Source organism: Oncorhynchus mykiss, chromosome 3, assembly GCF_057628025.1.
Source record: "Oncorhynchus mykiss isolate SJ-2025 chromosome 3, ASM5762802v1, whole genome shotgun sequence".
NCBI lineage: Eukaryota > Metazoa > Chordata > Actinopteri > Salmoniformes > Salmonidae > Oncorhynchus > Oncorhynchus mykiss.
Window position 1 is genome coordinate 95,679,875 of NC_143024.1, and position 21,422 is coordinate 95,701,296.

Genomic DNA, 21,422 nt, shown 5'->3' on the forward strand with positions numbered 1-21,422 from the left:
GACTCTATAGGGGACTATGGGACTCTTTGTGGGACTATGGGACTCTATGGGGGACTATGGGGGACTATGGGACTCTATGAAAGACTATGGGACTCTTTGTGGGACTATGGGACTCTATGGGAGACTATGGGACTCTATGGGGGACTATGGGACTCTATGGGGGACTATGGGTGACTATGGGACTCTATGGGGGACTACGGGGCTCTATGGGGACTACGGGGCTCTTTGGGGGACTGTTGGACTCTATAGGGGACTATGGGACTCTTTGTGGGACTATGGGACTCTATGGGGGACTATGGGGGACTATGGGACTCTATGAAAGACTATGGGACTCTTTGTGGGACTATGGGACTCTATGGGAGACTATGGGACTCTATGGGGGACTATGGGACTCGATGGGGGACTATGGGACTCGATGGGGGACTATGGGACTCGATGGGGGACTATGGGACTCGATGGGGGACTATGGGACTCGATGGGGGTCTATGGGGGACTATGGGACTCTATGGGGGACTATGGGGATTATGGGGATTATGGGACTCTATGGGGGACTATGCTCACTCTTTGGGACTCTATGGGAGACTATGGGACTCGATGGGGGACTATGGGACTCGATGGGGGACTATGGGACTCGATGGGGGACTATGGGACTCGATGGGGGACTATGGGACTCGATGGGGGACTATGGGACTCGATGGGGGACTATGGGACTCGATGGGGGACTATGGGACTCGATGGGGGACTATGGGACTCGATGGGGGACTATGGGACTCGATGGGGGACTATGGGACTCAATGGGGGACTATGGGACTATATGGGGGACTATGGGTGACTATGGGACTCTTTGTGGGACTATGGGACTCTATGGGGGACTATGGGACTCTATGGGAGACTATGGGACTCTATGGGAGACTATGGGACTCTATGGGGGACTATGGGACTCGATGGGGGACTATGGGACTCGATGGGGGACTATGGGACTCGATGGGGGACTATGGGACTCGATGGGGGACTATGGGACTCGATGGGGGACTATGGGACTCGATGGGGGACTATGGGACTCGATGGGGGACTATGGGACTCGATGGGGGACTATGGGACTCGATGGGGGACTATGGGACTCGATGGGGGACTATGGGACTCGATGGGAGACTATGGGACTCTATGGGGGACTATGGGACTCTATGGGGGACTATGGGACTCGATGGGGGACTATGGGACTCGATGGGGGACTATGGGACTCGATGGGGGACTATGGGACTCGATGGGGGACTATGGGACTCGATGGGGGACTATGGGACTCGATGGGGGACTATGGGACTCGATGGGGGACTATGGGACTCGATGGGGGACTATGGGACTCGATGGGGGACTATGGGACTCGATGGGGGACTATGGGACTCGATGGGGGACTATGGGACTCGATGGGGGACTATGGGACTCGATGGGGGACTATGGGACTCGATGGGGGACTATGGGACTCGATGGGGGACTATGGGACTCGATGGGGGACTATGGGACTCGATGGGGGACTATGGGACTCGATGGGGGACTATGGGACTCGATGGGGGACTATGGGACTCGATGGGGGACTATGGGACTCGATGGGGGACTATGGGACTCGATGGGGGACTATGGGACTCGATGGGGGACTATGGGACTCGATGGGGGACTATGGGACTCGATGGGGGACTATGGGACTCGATGGGGGACTATGGGACTCGATGGGGGACTATGGGACTCGATGGGGGACTATGGGACTCGATGGGGGACTATGGGACTCGATGGGGGACTATGGGACTCGATGGGGGACTATGGGACTCGATGGGGGACTATGGGACTCGATGGGGGACTATGGGACTCGATGGGGGACTATGGGACTCGATGGGGGACTATGGGACTCGATGGGGGACTATGGGACTCGATGGGGGACTATGGGACTCGATGGGGGACTATGGGACTCGATGGGGGACTATGGGACTCGATGGGGGACTATGGGACTCGATGGGGGACTATGGGACTCGATGGGGGACTATGGGACTCGATGGGGGACTATGGGACTCAATGGGGGACTATGGGACTCAATGGGGGACTATGGGTGACTATGGGACTCCATGGGGGACTATGGGACTCTATGGGGGACTATGGGACTCTATGGGGGACTATGGGTGACTATGGGACTCTATGGGGGACTACGGGGCTCTATGGGGACTACGGGGCTCTTTGGGGGACTGTTGGACTCTATAGGGGACTATGGGACTCTTTGTGGGACTATGGGACTCTATGGGGGACTATGGGGGACTATGGGACTCTATGAAAGACTATGGGACTCTTTGTGGGACTATGGGACTCTATGGGAGACTATGGGACTCTATGGGAGACTATGGGACTCGATGGGGGACTATGGGACTCGATGGGGGACTATGGGACTCGATGGGGGACTATGGGACTCGATGGGGGTCTATGGGGGACTATGGGACTCTATGGGGGACTATGGGGATTATGGGGATTATGGGACTCTATGGGGGACTATGCTCACTCTTTGGGACTCTTTGGGGGACTATGGGACTCTATATGGGACTTGATGGGGGATTATGGGACTTGATGGGGGACTATGGAACTCTATGGGGGACTACAGGACTCTATGTGGGACTACGTGACTCTATGTTGGACTACGGGACTCTATGTGGGACTACGGGACTCTATGTGGGACTCTATGGAGGACGCCATGGTGGACACTATGGGGGACAATATGAGGGACTATGGGGGACTCTATGGTAGACTATGGGACTCAATGGGTGACTATGGGATTCGATGGGGGACTAGGGGACTCTATGGGGGACTCTATGGAGGACGCCATGGTGGACACTATGGGGGACAATATGAGGGACTATGGGGGACTCTATGGTGGACTATGGGACTCGATGGGTGACTATGGGACTCGATGGGGGACTATGGGACTCGATGGGGGACTATGGGACTCTATGGGGGACTATGGGACTCTATGGGGGACTATGGGGCTCCATGGGGGACTATGGGACTCTATGTGGGACTATGGGACTCTATGGGGGACTATGGGACTCTATGGGACTTTATGGGTGACTATGGGACTCTATGGGGGACTATGGGACTCTATGGGGGACTACAGGACTCTATGTGGGACTACGTGACTCTATGTGGGACTACGTGACTCTATGGGGGACTATGGGACTCTATGGGGGACTATGGGACTCTATGGGCGACTATGGGACTCATATGGAACTCTATGGGGGACTACGGGGCTCCATGGGGGACTATGGGACTCTATGTGGGACTATGGGACTCTATGGGGGACTATGGGACTCTATGGGCGACTATGGGACTCATATGGAACTCTATGGGGGACTACGGGGCTCCATGGGGGACTATGGGACTCTATGTGGGACTATGGGACTCTATGGGGGACTATGGGACTCTATGGGGGACTATGGGACTCTATGGGACTTTATGGGTGACTATGGGACTCTATGGGGGACTATGGGACTCTATGGGGGACTACAGGACTCTATGTGGGACTACGTGACTCTATGTGGGACTACGTGACTCTATGGGGGACTATGGGACTCTATGGGGGACTATGGGACTCTATGGGCGACTATGGGACTCTATGGGGGACTACGGGACTCTATGGGGGACTACGGGACTCTATGGGGGACTACGGGACTCTATGGGGGACTACGGGACTCAATGGGGGACTATGGGACTCTATGGGGGACTATGGGTGACTATGGGACTCTATGGGGGACTATGGGACTCGATGGGGGACTATGGAACTCTATGGGGGACTATGGGACTCTATGGGGGACTACATGACTCTATGTGGGACTACGTGACTCTATGTGGGACTACGTGACTCTATGGGGGACTATGGGACTCTATGGGGGACTATGGGACTCTATGGGGGACTACGGGACTCTATGGGGGACTACGGGACTCTATGGGACTCTGTGGGGGACTACGGGACTCGATGGGGGACTATGGGACTCGATGGGGGACTATGGGACTCGATGGGGGACTATGGGACTCGATGGGGGACTATGGGACTCGATGGGGGACTATGGGACTCGATGGGGGACTATGGGACTCGATGGGGGACTATGGGACTCAATGGGGGACTATGGGACTCAATGGGGGACTATGGGACTCAATGGGGGACTATGGGTGACTATGGGACTCTATGGGGGACTATGGGACTCTATGGGGGACTATGGGACTCTATGGGGGACTATGGGTGACTATGGGACTCTATGGGGGACTACGGGGCTCTATGGGGACTACGGGGCTCTTTGGGGGACTGTTGGACTCTATAGGGGACTATGGGACTCTTTGTGGGACTATGGGACTCTATGGGGGACTATGGGGGACTATGGGACTCTATGAAAGACTATGGGACTCTTTGTGGGACTATGGGACTCTATGGGAGACTATGGGACTCTATGGGAGACTATGGGACTCGATGGGGGACTATGGGACTCGATGGGGGACTATGGGACTCGATGGGGGACTATGGGACTCGATGGGGGACTATGGGACTCGATGGGGGACTATGGGACTCGATGGGGGTCTATGGGGGACTATGGGACTCTATGAGGGACTGTGGGGATTATGGGGATTATGGGACTCTATGGGGGACTATGCTCACTCTTTGGGACTCTTTGGGGGACTATGGGACTCTATATGGGACTTGATGGGGGATTATGGGACTTGATGGGGGACTATGGAACTCTATGGGGGACTACAGGACTCTATGTGGGACTACGTGACTCTATGTTGGACTACGGGACTCTATGTGGGACTACGGGACTCTATGTGGGACTCTATGGAGGACGCCATGGTGGACACTATGGGGGACAATATGAGGGACTATGGGGGACTCTATGGTAGACTATGGGACTCAATGGGTGACTATGGGATTCGATGGGGGACTAGGGGACTCTATGGGGGACTCTATGGAGGACGCCATGGTGGACACTATGGGGGACAATATGAGGGACTATGGGGGACTCTATGGTGGACTATGGGACTCGATGGGTGACTATGGGACTCGATGGGGGACTATGGGACTCGATGGGGGACTATGGGACTCTATGGGGGACTATGGGACTCTATGGGGGACTATGGGACTCTATGGGGGACTATGGGGCTCCATGGGGGACTATGGGACTCTATGTGGGACTATGGGACTCTATGGGGGACTATGGGACTCTATGGGGGACTATGGGACTCTATGGGACTTTATGGGTGACTATGGGACTCTATGGGGGACTATGGGACTCTATGGGGGACTACAGGACTCTATGTGGGACTATGGGATTCGATGGGGGACTATGGGACTCAATGGGGGACTATGGGACTCAATGGGGGACTATGGGACTATATGGGGGACTATGGGTGACTATGGGACTCTTTGTGGGACTATGGGACTCTATGGGGGACAATGGGACTCTATGGGAGACTATGGGACTCTATGGGAGACTATGGGACTCTATGGGGGACTATGGGACTCTATGGGGGACTATGGGACTCGATGGGGGACTATGGGACTCGATGGGGGACTATGGGACTCGATGGGGGACTATGGGACTCGATGGGGGACTATGGGACTCGATGGGGGACTATGGGACTCGATGGGGGACTATGGGACTCGATGGGGGACTATGGGACTCGATGGGGGACTATGGGACTCTATGGGAGACTATGGGACTCTATGGGAGACTATGGGACTCTATGGGGACTACGGGGCTCTTTGGGGGACTGTTGGACTCTATAGGGGACTATGGGACTCTATGGGGGACTATGGGGGACTATGGGACTCTATGAAAGACTATGGGACTCTTTGTGGGACTATGGGACTCTATGGGAGACTATGGGACTCTATGGGGGACTATGGGACTCTATGGGGGACTATGGGTGACTATGGGACTCTATGGGGGACTACGGGGCTCTATGGGGACTACGGGGCTCTTTGGGGGACTGTTGGACTCTATAGGGGACTATGGGACTCTTTGTGGGACTATGGGACTCTATGGGGGACTATGGGGGACTATGGGACTCTATGAAAGACTATGGGACTCGATGGGGGTCTATGGGGGACTATGGGACTCTATGGGGGACTATGGGGATTATGGGGATTATGGGACTCTATGGGGGACTATGCTCACTCTTTGGGACTCTATGGGAGACTATGGGACTCGATGGGGGACTATGGGACTCGATGGGGGACTATGGGACTCGATGGGGGACTATGGGACTCGATGGGGGACTATGGGACTCGATGGGGGACTATGGGACTCGATGGGGGACTATGGGACTCGATGGGGGACTATGGGACTCGATGGGGGACTATGGGACTCGATGGGGGACTATGGGACTCGATGGGGGACTATGGGACTCGATGGGGGACTATGGGACTCGATGGGGGACTATGGGACTATATGGGGGACTATGGGTGACTATGGGACTCTTTGTGGGACTATGGGACTCTATGGGGGACTATGGGACTCTATGGGAGACTATGGGACTCTATGGGAGACTATGGGACTCTATGGGGGACTATGGGACTCGATGGGGGACTATGGGACTCGATGGGGGACTATGGGACTCGATGGGGGACTATGGGACTCGATGGGGGACTATGGGACTCGATGGGGGACTATGGGACTCGATGGGGGACTATGGGACTCGATGGGGGACTATGGTACTCGATGGGGGACTATGGGACTCGATGGGGGACTATGGGACTCGATGGGGGACTATGGGACTCGATGGGGGACTATGGGACTCGATGGGGGACTATGGGACTCAATGGGGGACTATGGGACTCAATGGGGGACTATGGGACTCAATGGGGGACTATGGGTGACTATGGGACTCTATGGGGGACTATGGGACTCTATGGGGGACTATGGGACTCTATGGGGGACTATGGGACTCGATGGGAGACTATGGGACTCTATGGGGGACTATGGGACTCTATGGGGGACTATGGGACTCTATGGGGGACTATGGGACTCTATGGGGGACTATGGGACTCGATAGGGGACTATGGGACTCGATGGGGGACTATGGGACTCGATGGGGGACTATGGGACTCGATGGGGGACTATGGGACTCGATGGGGGACTATGGGACTCGATGGGGGACTATGGGACTCGATGGGGGACTATGGGACTCGATGGGGGACTATGGGACTCGATGGGGTACTATGGGACTCGATGGGGGACTATGGGACTCTATGGGGGACTATGGGGATTATGGGGATTATGGGACTCTATGGGGGACTATGCTCACTCTTTGGGACTCTTTGGGGGACTATGGGACTCTATATGGGACTTGATGGGGGATTATGGGACTTGATGGGGGACTATGGAACTCTATGGGGGACTACAGGACTCTATGTGGGACTACGTGACTCTATGTTGGACTACGGGACTCTATGTGGGACTACGGGACTCTATGTGGGACTCTATGGAGGACGCCATGGTGGACACTATGGGGGACAATATGAGGGACTATGGGGGACTCTATGGTAGACTATGGGACTCAATGGGTGACTATGGGATTCGATGGGGGACTAGGGGACTCTATGGGGGACTCTATGGAGGACGCCATGGTGGACACTATGGGGGACAATATGAGGGACTATGGGGGACTCTATGGTGGACTATGGGACTCGATGGGTGACTATGGGACTCGATGGGGGACTATGGGACTCGATGGGGGACTATGGGACTCTATGGGGGACTATGGGACTCTATGGGGGACTATGGGGCTCCATGGGGGACTATGGGACTCTATGTGGGACTATGGGACTCTATGGGGGACTATGGGACTCTATGGGGGACTATGGGACTCTATGGGACTTTATGGGTGACTATGGGACTCTATGGGGGACTATGGGACTCTATGGGGGACTACAGGACTCTATGTGGGACTACGTGACTCTATGTGGGACTACGTGACTCTATGGGGGACTATGGGACTCTATGGGGGACTATGGGACTCTATGGGCGACTATGGGACTCATATGGAACTCTATGGGGGACTACGGGGCTCCATGGGGGACTATGGGACTCTATGTGGGACTATGGGACTCTATGGGGGACTATGGGACTCTATGGGCGACTATGGGACTCATATGGAACTCTATGGGGGACTACGGGGCTCCATGGGGGACTATGGGACTCTATGTGGGACTATGGGACTCTATGGGGGACTATGGGACTCTATGGGGGACTATGGGACTCTATGGGACTTTATGGGTGACTATGGGACTCTATGGGGGACTATGGGACTCTATGGGGGACTACAGGACTCTATGTGGGACTACGTGACTCTATGTGGGACTACGTGACTCTATGGGGGACTATGGGACTCTATGGGGGACTATGGGACTCTATGGGCGACTATGGGACTCTATGGGGGACTACGGGACTCTATGGGGGACTACGGGACTCTATGGGGGACTACGGGACTCTATGGGGGACTACGGGACTCAATGGGGGACTATGGGACTCTATGGGGGACTATGGGTGACTATGGGACTCTATGGGGGACTATGGGACTCGATGGGGGACTATGGAACTCTATGGGGGACTATGGGACTCTATGGGGGACTACATGACTCTATGTGGGACTACGTGACTCTATGTGGGACTACGTGACTCTATGGGGGACTATGGGACTCTATGGGGGACTATGGGACTCTATGGGGGACTACGGGACTCTATGGGGGACTACGGGACTCTATGGGACTCTGTGGGGGACTACGGGACTCAATGGGGGACTATGGGACTCTATGGGGGACTATGGGTGACTATGGGACTCAATGGGGGACTATGGGACTCTGGGGGACTATGGGTGACTATGGGACTCTATGGGGGACTACGGGGCTCTATGGGGACTACGGGGCTCTTTGGGGGACTATTGGACTCTATAGGGGACTATGGGACTCTTTGTGGGACTATGGGACTCTATGGGGGACTATTGGGGACTATGGGACTCTATGAAAGACTATGGGACTCTTTGTGGGACTATGGGACTCTATGGGAGACTATGGGACTCGATGGGGGACTATGGGACTCGATGGGGGACTATGGGACTCGATGGGGGACTATGGGACTCGATGGGGGACTATGGGACTCGATGGGGGACTATGGGACTCGATGGGGGACTATGGGACTCGATGGGGGACTATGGGACTCGATGGGGGACTATGGGACTCGATGGTGGACTATGGGACTCAATGGGGGACTATGGGACTCTATGGGGGACTATGGGACTCTATGGGACTTTATGGGTGACTATGGGACCCTATGGGGGACTATGGGACTCGATGGGGGACTATGGGACTCTATGGGGGACTATGAAAGACTATGGGACTCTTTGTGGGACTATGGGACTCTATGGGAGACTATGGGACTCTATGGGGGACTATGGGACTCGATGGGGGACTATGGGACTCGATGGGGGACTATGGGACTCGATGGGGGACTATGGGACTCGATGGGGGACTATGGGACTCGATGGGGGTCTATGGGGGACTATGGGACTCTATGGGGGACTATGGGGATTATGGGGATTATGGGACTCTATGGGGGACTATGCTCACTCTTTGGGACTCTATGGGAGACTATGGGACTCGATGGGGGACTATGGGACTCGATGGGGGACTATGGGACTCGATGGGGGACTATGGGACTCGATGGGGGACTATGGGACTCGATGGGGGACTATGGGACTCGATGGGGGACTATGGGACTCGATGGGGGACTATGGGACTCGATGGGGGACTATGGGACTCGATGGGGGACTATGGGACTCGATGGGGGACTATGGGACTATATGGGGGACTATGGGTGACTATGGGACTCTTTGTGGGACTATGGGACTCTATGGGGGACTATGGGACTCTATGGGAGACTATGGGACTCTATGGGGGACTATGGGACTCGATGGGGGACTATGGGACTCGATGGGGGACTATGGGACTCGATGGGGGACTATGGGACTCGATGGGGGACTATGGGACTCGATGGGGGACTATGGGACTCGATGGGGGACTATGGGACTCGATGGGGGACTATGGGACTCGATGGGGGACTATGGGACTCGATGGGGGACTATGGGACTCTATGGGAGATTATGGGACTCTATGGGGGACTATGGGACTCTATGGGGGACTATGGGACTCGATGGGGGACTATGGGACTCGATGGGGGACTATGGGACTCGATGGGGGACTATGGGACTCGATGGGGGACTATGGGACTCGATGGGGGACTATGGGACTCGATGGGGGACTATGGGACTCGATGGGGGACTATGGGACTCGATGGGGGACTATGGGACTCGATGGGGGACTATGGGACTCGATGGGGGACTATGGGACTCGATGGGGGACTATGGGACTCGATGGGGGACTATGGGACTCGATGGGGGACTATGGGACTCGATGGGGGACTATGGGACTCGATGGGGGACTATGGGACTCGATGGGGGACTATGGGACTCGATGGGGGACTATGGGACTCGATGGGGGACTATGGGACTCGATGGGGGACTATGGGACTCGATGGGGGACTATGGGACTCGATGGGGGACTATGGGACTCGATGGGGGACTATGGGACTCGATGGGGGACTATGGGACTCGATGGGGGACTATGGGACTCGATGGGGGACTATGGGACTCGATGGGGGACTATGGGACTCGATGGGGGACTATGGGACTCGATGGGGGACTATGGGACTCGATGGGGGACTATGGGACTCGATGGGGGACTATGGGACTCGATGGGGGACTATGGGACTCGATGGGGGACTATGGGACTCGATGGGGGACTATGGGACTCAATGGGGGACTATGGGTGACTATGGGACTCTATGGGGGACTATGGGACTCTATGGGGGACTATGGGACTCTATGGGGGACTATGGGTGACTATGGGACTCTATGGGGGACTACGGGGCTCTATGGGGACTACGGGGCTCTTTGGGGGACTGTTGGACTCTATAGGGGACTATGGGACTCTATGGGAGACTATGGGACTCGATGGGGGACTATGGGACTCGATGGGGGACTATGGGACTCGATGGGGGACTATGGGACTCGATGGGGGTCTATGGGGGACTATGGGACTCTATGGGGGACTATGGGGATTATGGGGATTATGGGACTCTATGGGGGACTATGCTCACTCTTTGGGACTCTTTGGGGGACTATGGGACTCTATATGGGACTTGATGGGGGATTATGGGACTTGATGGGGGACTATGGAACTCTATGGGGGACTACAGGACTCTATGTGGGACTACGTGACTCTATGTTGGACTACGGGACTCTATGTGGGACTACGGGACTCTATGTGGGACTCTATGGAGGACGCCATGGTGGACACTATGGGGGACAATATGAGGGACTATGGGGGACTCTATGGTAGACTATGGGACTCAATGGGTGACTATGGGATTCGATGGGGGACTAGGGGACTCTATGGGGGACTCTATGGAGGACGCCATGGTGGACACTATGGGGGACAATATGAGGGACTATGGGGGACTCTATGGTGGACTATGGGACTCGATGGGTGACTATGGGACTCGATGGGGGACTATGGGACTCAATGGGGGACTATGGGACTCTATGGGGGACTATGGGACTCTATGGGGGACTATGGGGCTCCATGGGGGACTATGGGACTCTATGTGGGACTATGGGACTCTATGGGGGACTATGGGACTCTATGGGGGACTATGGGACTCTATGGGACTTTATGGGTGACTATGGGACTCTATGGGGGACTATGGGACTCTATGGGGGACTACAGGACTCTATGTGGGACTACGTGACTCTATGTGGGACTACGTGACTCTATGGGGGACTATGGGACTCTATGGGGGACTATGGGACTCAATGGGCGACTATGGGACTCATATGGAACTCTATGGGGGACTACGGGGCTCCATGGGGGACTATGGGACTCTATGTGGGACTATGGGACTCTATGGGGGACTATGGGACTCTATGGGCGACTATGGGACTCATATGGAACTCTATGGGGGACTACGGGGCTCCATGGGGGACTATGGGACTCTATGTGGGACTATGGGACTCTATGGGGGACTATGGGACTCTATGGGGGACTATGGGACTCTATGGGACTTTATGGGTGACTATGGGACTCTATGGGGGACTATGGGACTCTATGGGGGACTACAGGACTCTATGTGGGACTACGTGACTCTATGTGGGACTACGTGACTCTATGGGGGACTATGGGACTCTATGGGGGACTATGGGACTCTATGGGCGACTATGGGACTCTATGGGGGACTACGGGACTCTATGGGGGACTACGGGACTCTATGGGGGACTACGGGACTCTATGGGGGACTACGGGACTCAATGGGGGACTATGGGACTCTATGGGGGACTATGGGTGACTACGGGACTCTATGGGGGACTATGGGACTCGATGGGGGACTATGGAACTCTATGGGGGACTATGGGACTCTATGGGGGACTACAGGACTCTATGTGGGACTACGTGACTCTATGTGGGACTACGTGACTCTATGGGGGACTATGGGACTCTATGGGGGACTATGGGACTCTATGGGGGACTACGGGACTCTATGGGGGACTACGGGACTCTATGGGACTCTATGGGGGACTACGGGACTCAATGGGGGACTATGGGACTCTATGGGGGACTATGGGTGACTATGGGACTCAATGGGGGACTATGGGACTCTGGGGGACTATGGGTGACTATGGGACTCTATGGGGGACTACGGGGCTCTATGGGGACTACGGGGCTCTTTGGGGGACTATTGGACTCTATAGGGGACTATGGGACTCTTTGTGGGACTATGGGACTCTATGGGGGACTATTGGGGACTATGGGACTCTATGAAAGACTATGGGACTCTTTGTGGGACTATGGGACTCTATGGGAGACTATGGGACTCGATGGGGGACTATGGGACTCGATGGGGGACTATGGGACTCGATGGGGGACTATGGGACTCGATGGGGGACTATGGGACTCGATGGGGGACTATGGGACTCGATGGGGGACTATGGGACTCGATGGGGGACTATGGGACTCGATGGGGGACTATGGGACTCGATGGGGGACTATGGGACTCGATGGTGGACTATGGGACTCAATGGGGGACTATGGGACTCTATGGGGGACTATGGGACTCTATGGGACTTTATGGGTGACTATGGGACCCTATGGGGGACTATGGGACTCGATGGGGGACTATGGGACTCTATGAAAGACTATGGGACTCTTTGTGGGACTATGGGACTCTATGGGAGACTATGGGACTCTATGGGAGACTATGGGACTCGATGGGGGACTATGGGACTTGATGGGGGATTATGGGACTTGATGGGGGACTATGGAACTCTATGGGGGACTACAGGACTCTATGTGGGACTACGTGACTCTATGTGGGACTACGTGACTCTATGGGGGACTATGGGACTCTATGGGGGACTATGGGACTCTATGGGGGACTACGGGACTCTATGGGGGACTATGGGACTCTATGGGGGACTACGGGACTCTATGTGGGACTACGGGACTCTATGTGGGACTCTATGGAGGACGCCATGGTGGACACTATGGGGGACAATATGAGGGACTATGGGGGACTCTATGGTGGACTATGGGACTCAATGGGTGACTATGGGATTCGATGGGGGACTAGGGGACTCTATGGGGGACTCTATGGAGGACGCCATGGTGGACACTATGGGGGACAATATGAGGGACTATGGGGGACTATGGTGGACTATGAAAGACTATGGGACTCTTTGTGGGACTATGGGACTCTTTGGGAGACTATGGGACTCTATGGGAGACTATGGGACTCGATGGGGGACTATGGGACTTGATGGGGGATTATGGGACTTGATGGGGGACTATGGAACTCTATGGGGGACTATGGGACTCTATGGGGGACTACAGGACTCTATGTGGGACTATGGGACTCTATGGGGGACTATGAAAGACTATGGGACTCTTTGTGGGACTATGGGACTCTATGGGAGACTATGGGACTCTATGGGAGACTATGGGACTCGATGGGGGACTATGGGACTTGATGGGGGATTATGGGAGTTGATGGGGGACTATGGAACTCTATGGGGGACTATGGGACTCTATGGGGGACTACAGGACTCTATGTGGGACTACGTGACTCTATGTGGGACTACGTGACTCTATGGGGGACTATGGGACTCTATGGGGGACTATGGGACTCTATGGGGGACTACGGGACTCTATGGGGGACTATGGGACTCTATGGGGGACTACGGGACTCTATGTGGGACTACGGGACTCTATGTGGGACTACAGGACTCTATGTGGGACTATGGAGGATGCCATGGTGGACACTATGGGGGACAATATGAGGGACTATGGGGGACTCTATGGTGGACTATGGGACTCAATGGGTGACTATGGGATTCGATGGGGGACTAGGGGACTCTATGGGGGACTCTATGGAGGACGCCATGGTGGACACTATGGGGGACAATATGAGGGACTATGGGGGACTCTATGGTGGACTATGGGACTCGATGGGTGACTATGGGACTCTATGGGGGACTATGGGACTCTATGGGGGACTATGGGACTCTATGGGGGACTATGGGACTCTATGGGGGACTATGGGACTCTATGGGGGACTACGGGACTCTATGGGGGACTACGGGACTCTATGGGACTCTATGGGGGACTACGGGACTCAATGGGGGACTATGGGACTCTATGGGGGACTATGGGTGACTATGGGACTCAATGGGGGACTATGGGACTCTGGGGGACTATGGGTGACTATGGGACTCTATGGGGGACTACGGGGCTCTATGGGGACTACGGGGCTCTTTGGGGGACTATTGGACTCTATAGGGGACTATGGGACTCTTTGTGGGACTATGGGACTCTATGGGGGACTATTGGGGACTATGGGACTCTATGAAAGACTATGGGACTCTTTGTGGGACTATGGGACTCTATGGGAGACTATGGGACTCGATGGGGGACTATGGGACTCGATGGGGGACTATGGGACTCGATGGGGGACTATGGGACTCGATGGGGGACTATGGGACTCGATGGGGGACTATGGGACTCGATGGGGGACTATGGGACTCGATGGGGGACTATGGGACTCGATGGGGGACTATGGGACTCGATGGGGGACTATGGGACTCGATGGTGGACTATGGGACTCAATGGGGGACTATGGGACTCTATGGGGGACTATGGGACTCTATGGGACTTTATGGGTGACTATGGGACCCTATGGGGGACTATGGGACTCGATGGGGGACTATGGGACTCTATGGGGGACTATGAAAGACTATGGGACTCTTTGTGGGACTATGGGACTCTATGGGAGACTATGGGACTCTATGGGAGACTATGGGACTCGATGGGGGACTATGGGACTTGATGGGGGATTATGGGACTTGATGGGGGACTATGGAACTCTATGGGGGACTACAGGACTCTATGTGGGACTACGTGACTCTATGTGGGACTACGTGACTCTATGGGGGACTATGGGACTCTATGGGGGACTATGGGACTCTATGGGGGACTACGGGACTCTATGGGGGACTATGGGACTCTATGGGGGACTACGGGACTCTATGTGGGACTACGGGACTCTATGTGGGACTCTATGGAGGACGCCATGGTGGACACTATGGGGGACAATATGAGGGACTATGGGGGACTCTATGGTGGACTATGGGACTCAATGGGTGACTATGGGATTCGATGGGGGACTAGGGGACTCTATGGGGGACTCTATGGAGGACGCCATGGTGGACACTATGGGGGACAATATGAGGGACTATGGGGGACTATGGTGGACTATGAAAGACTATGGGACTCTTTGTGGGACTATGGGACTCTTTGGGAGACTATGGGACTCTATGGGAGACTATGGGACTCGATGGGGGACTATGGGACTTGATGGGGGATTATGGGACTTGATGGGGGACTATGGAACTCTATGGGGGACTATGGGACTCTATGGGGGACTACAGGACTCTATGTGGGACTATGGGACTCTATGGGGGACTATGAAAGACTATGGGACTCTTTGTGGGACTATGGGACTCTATGGGAGACTATGGGACTCTATGGGAGACTATGGGACTCGATGGGGGACTATGGGACTTGATGGGGGATTATGGGAGTTGATGGGGGACTATGGAACTCTATGGGGGACTATGGGACTCTATGGGGGACTACAGGACTCTATGTGGGACTACGTGACTCTATGTGGGACTACGTGACTCTATGGGGGACTATGGGACTCTATGGGGGACTATGGGACTCTATGGGGGACTACGGGACTCTATGGGGGACTATGGGACTCTATGGGGGACTACGGGACTCTATGTGGGACTACGGGACTCTATGTGGGACTACAGGACTCTATGTGGGACTATGGAGGATGCCATGGTGGACACTATGGGGGACAATATGAGGGACTATGGGGGACTCTATGGTGGACTATGGGACTCAATGGGTGACTATGGGATTCGATGGGGGACTAGGGGACTCTATGGGGGACTCTATGGAGGACGCCATGGTGGACACTATGGGGGACAATATGAGGGACTATGGGGGACTCTATGGTGGACTATGGGACTCGATGGGTGACTATGGGACTCTATGGGGGACTATGGGACTCTATGGGGGACTATGGGACTCTATGGGGGACTATGGGACTCTATGGGGGACTATGCTCACTCTATGGGACTCTATGGGGGACTATGGGACTCTATATGGGACTTGATGGGGGACTATGGGACTTGATGGGGGACTATGGGGTCTCTATGGTGGACTATGGGACTCAATGGGTGACTATGGGATTCGATGGGGGACTAGGGGACTCTATGGGGGACTCTATGGAGGACGCCATGGTGGACACTATGGGGGACAATATGAGGGACTATGGGGGACTCTATGGTGGACTATGGGACTCGATGGGTGACTATGGAACTCTATGGGGGACTATGGGACTCTATGTGGGTCGATGGGTGACTATGGGACTCTATGGGGGACTATGCTCACTCTATGGGACTCTATGGGGGACTACGTGACTCTATGTGGGACTACGTGACTCTATGGGGGACTATGGGACTCTATGGGGGACTATGGGACTCTATGGGGGACTACGGGACTCTATGGGGGACTATGGGACTCTATGGGGGACTACGGGACTCTATGTTGGACTACGGGACTCTATGTGGGACTACGGGACTCTATGTGGGACTCTATGGAGGACGCCATGGTGGACACTATGGGGGACAATATAAGGGACTATGGGGGACTCTATGGTGGACTATGGGACTCAATGGGTGACTATGGGATTCGATGGGGGACTAGGGGACTCTATGGGGGACTCTATGGAGGACGCCATGGTGGACACTATGGGGGACAATATGAGGGACTATGGGGGACTATGGGACTCGATGGGTGACTATGGGACTCTATGGGTGACTATGGGACTCTATGGGGGACTATGGGACTCTATGGGGGACTATGGGACTCTATGGGGGACTATGGGACTCTATGGGGGACTATGGGACTCTATGGGGGACTATGGGACTCTATGGGGGACTATGGGACTCTATGGGGGACTATGGGACTCTATGGGGGACTATGGGACTCTATGGGGGGCTATGGGACTCTATGGGGGACTATGGGACTCTATGGGGGACTATGGGACTCTATGGGGGACTATGGGACTCTATGGGAGACTATGGGACTCTATGGGAGACTATGGGACTCGATGGGGGACTATGGAACTCGATGGGGGACTATGGGACTCGATGGGGGACTATGGGACTCGATGGGGGACTATGGGACTCGATGGGGGACTATGGGACTCGATGGGGGACTATGGGACTCGATGGTGGACTATGGGACTCAATGGGGGACTATGGGACTCTATGGGGGACTATGGGACTCTATGGGACTTTATGGGTGACTATGGGACCCTATGGGGGACTATGGGACTCGATGGGGGACTATGGGGATTATGGGGATTATGGGACTCTATGGGGGACTATGCTCACTCTTTGGGACTCTTTGGGGGACTATGGGACTCTATATGGGACTTTATGGGGGATTATGGGACTTGATGGGGGACTATGGAACTCTATGGGGGACTATGGGACTCTATGGGGGACTATGGGGATTATGGGGATTATGGGACTCTATGGGGGACTATGCTCACTCTTTGGGACTCTTTGGGGGACTATGGGACTCTATATGGGACTTGATGGGGGATTATGGGACTTGATGGGAGACTATGGAACTCTATGGGGGACTATGGGACTCTATGGGGGACTATGGGACTCTATGGGGGACTACGTGACTTTATGGGTGACTATGGGACTCTATGGGGGACTATGGGACTCTATGGGGGACTATGGGACTCTATGGGGGACTATGGGACTCTATGGGGGACTATGGGACTCTATGGGGACTACGGGGCTCTTTGGGGGACTATTGGACTCTATAGGGGACTATGGGACTCTTTGTGGGACTATGGGACTCTATGGGGGACTATGGGGGACTATGGGACTCTATGAAAGACTATGGGACTCTTTGTGGGACTATGGGACTCTATGGGAGACTATGGGACTCTATGGGAGACTATGGGACTCGATGGGGGACTATGGGACTCGAAGGGGGACTATGGGACTCGATGGGGGACTATGGGACTCGATGGGGGACTATGGGACTCGATGGGGGACTATGGGACTCGATGGGGGACTATGGGACTCGATGGGGGTCTATGGGGGACTATGGGACTCGATGGGGGACTATGGGGATTATGGGGATTATGGGACTCTATGGGGGACTATGCTCACTCTTTGGGACTCTTTGGGGGACTATGGGACTCTATATGGGACTTTATGGGGGATTATGGGACTTGATGGGGGACTATGGAACTCTATGGGGGACTATGGGACTCTATGGGGGACTATGGGGATTATGGGGATTATGGGACTCTATGGGGGACTATGCTCACTCTTTGGGACTCTTTGGGGGACTATGGGACTCTATATGGGACTTGATGGGGGATTATGGGACTTGATGGGGGACTATGGAACTCTATGGGGGACTATGGGACTCTATGGGGGACTACGTGACTCTATGTGGGACTACGTGACTCTATGTGGGATTACGTGACTCTATGGGGGACTACGGGACTCTATGGGGGACTATGGGACTCTATGGGGGACTATGGGACTCTATGGGGGACTATGGGACTCTATGGGGGACTATGGGACTCTATGGGGGACTATGGGACTCTATGGGGGACTATGGGACTCTATGGGGGACTACGGGACTCTATGTGGGACTACGGGACTCTATGTGGGACTACGGGACTCTATGTGGGACTATGGAGGATAATATGAGGGACTATGGGGGACTCTATGGTGGACTATGGGACTCAATGGGTGACTATGGGATTCGATGGGGGACTAGGGGACTCTATGGGGGACTCTATGGAGGACGCCATGGTGGACACTATGGGGGACAATATGAGGGACTATGGGGGACTCTATGGTGGACTATGGGACTCAATGGGTGACTATGGGACTCTATGGGGGACTATGGGACTCTATGGGGGACTATGGGACTCTATGGGGGACTATGGGACTCTATGGGGGACTATGCTCACTCTATGGGACTCTATGGGGGACTATGGGACTCTATATGGGACTTGATGGGGGACTATGGGACTTGATGGGGGACTATGGAACTCTATGGGGGACTACGGGGCTCCATGGGGGACTATGGGACTCTATGTGGGACTATGGGACTCTATGGGGGACTATGGGACTCTATGGGGGACTATGGGACTCTATGGGGGACTATGGGACTCTATGGGACTTTATGGGTGACTATGGGACTCTATGGGGGACTATGGGACTCTATGGGGGACTACAGGACTCTATGTGGGACTACGTGACTCTATGTGGGACTACGTGACTCTATGGGGGACTATGGGACTCTATGGGGGATGGGCCTGCGTCTTGTGACCGTAGCGTACGTGTAGGTATGTACGGCAGGACCAAATCATAGAGATAGATAGGAGCAAGCCCATGTAATGCTTTGTAGGTTAGCAGTAAAACCTTGAAATCAGCCCTTGCTTTGACAGGAAGCCAGTGTAGAGAGGCTAGCACTGGAGTAATATGATCAAATTTTTTGGTTCTAGTCAGGATTCTAGCAGCCGTATTTAGCACTAACTGAAGTTTATTTAGTGCTTTATCCGGGTAGCCGGAAAGTAGAGCATTGCAGTAGTCTAACCTGGAAGTGACAAAAGCATGGATTAATTTTTCTGCATCATTTTTGGACAGAAAGTTCCTGATTTTTGCAATGTTACGTAGATGGAAAAAAGCTGTCCTTGAAATGGTCTTGATATGTTCTTCAAAAGAGAGATCAGGGTCCAGAGTAACGCCGAGGTCCTTCACAGTTTTATTTGAGACGACTGTACAACCATTAAGATTAATTGTCAGATTCAACAGAAGATCTCTTTGTTTCTTGGGACCTAGAACAAGCATCTCTGTTTTGTCCGAGTTTAAAAGTAGAAAGTTTGCAGCCATCCACTTCCTTATGTCTGAAACACATTCTTCTAGCAAGGGCAATTTTGGGGCTTCACCATGTTTAATTGAAATGTACAGCTGTGTGTCATCTGCATAGCAGTGAAAGTTAACATTATGTTTTCGAATAACATCCCCAAGAGGTAAAATATATAGTGAAAACAATAGTGGTCCTAAAACGGAACCTTGAGGAACACCGAAATTTACAGTTGATTTGTCAGAGGACAGACCATTCACAGAGACAAACTGATATCTTTCCGACAGATAAGATCTAAACCAGGCCAGAACTTGTCCGTGTAGACCAATTTGGGTTTCCAATCTCTCCAAAAGAATGTGGTGATCGATGGTATCAAAAGCAGCACTAAGGTCTAGGAGCACGAGGACAGATGCAGAGCCTCGGTCCGATGCCATTAAAATGTCATTTACCACCTTCACAAGTGCCGTCTCAGTGCTATGATGGGGTCTAAAACCAGACTGAAGCATTTCGTATACATTGTTTGTCTTCAGGAAGGCAGTGAGTTGTTGCGCAACAGCCTTTTCTAAAATTTTTGAGAGGAATGGAAGATTCGATATAGGCCGATAGTTTTTTATATTTTCTGGGTCAAGGTTTGGCTTTTTCAAGAGAGGCTTTATTACTGCCACTTTTAGTGAGTTTGGTACACATCCGGTGGATAGAGAGCCGTTTATTATGTTCAACATAGTAGGGCCAAGCACAGGAAGCA

The 21,422-nt window shown here is 54.1% G+C and overlaps 1 pseudogene; it reads left to right on the top strand.

Annotated features, from left to right (window-relative positions):
- The first annotated feature begins 15,792 nt into the window (after positions 1-15,792).
- LOC110518299 (tubulin beta chain-like) overlaps positions 15,793-21,422 on the top strand; it is a 28,219-nt pseudogene continuing 22,589 nt past the window's right edge.